Here is a 529-nt window from a genome sequence, read left to right on the forward strand (position 1 = left end):
CATCCATATGAGGTTACTGAAAATACCATGGCTTGGGTCAGGCGCACCTTAGTCCTCAAGCTGACATCTTTGCTCTTCGACACTTCAAAAAGTTCAGCTCGAGAACTTCCAACTACTGGTCCTTCCTCTTTGGTCCCAACATTTGCATTCCAATCACCAGTACTGAGCAATACATCTTGATTGCATGTTTGATTGATTTCAGATTGAAGAAGTTAGTAGAATTCTTCTATTTCATCCTCACTGGCTTTAGTGGTGGAATCAAAATGGCAGCTTGGGTTGATGTGCAGTGAGGAGCTCCGTCAATAACAACGTGGAATACCGGGCCAAGCAGGCTCAGGGGATGGTGCTGGAACTCTGAAACACATATAAAGGAATATTTGCAGGACTGGAGGGCTTACAGCTAGGGGAATTTGTAGGAGAATCAAGAAATCCATTGTTTTCTAATTCAAGATGCTCAGCTATTCCTGGAGCCGCCATCTTGGGAGAGAACATCTTGATTGTATCAGGATTGATATAGAAATTTAAAGTG

At 43.1% G+C, this 529-nt stretch overlaps 1 protein-coding gene across 1 annotated transcript in view; it reads right to left on the minus strand.

Annotated features, from left to right (window-relative positions):
- Window positions 1–529, minus strand: part of MICU3 (mitochondrial calcium uptake family, member 3) — a 162,101-nt gene that overhangs the window by 23,308 nt on the left and 138,264 nt on the right. The gene's annotated exons all lie outside the window — the stretch shown is intronic.

This window comes from Chrysochloris asiatica, unplaced genomic scaffold, assembly GCF_000296735.1.
Source record: "Chrysochloris asiatica unplaced genomic scaffold, ChrAsi1.0 scaffold00011, whole genome shotgun sequence".
NCBI classification, from domain to species: Eukaryota; Metazoa; Chordata; class Mammalia; order Afrosoricida; family Chrysochloridae; genus Chrysochloris; species Chrysochloris asiatica.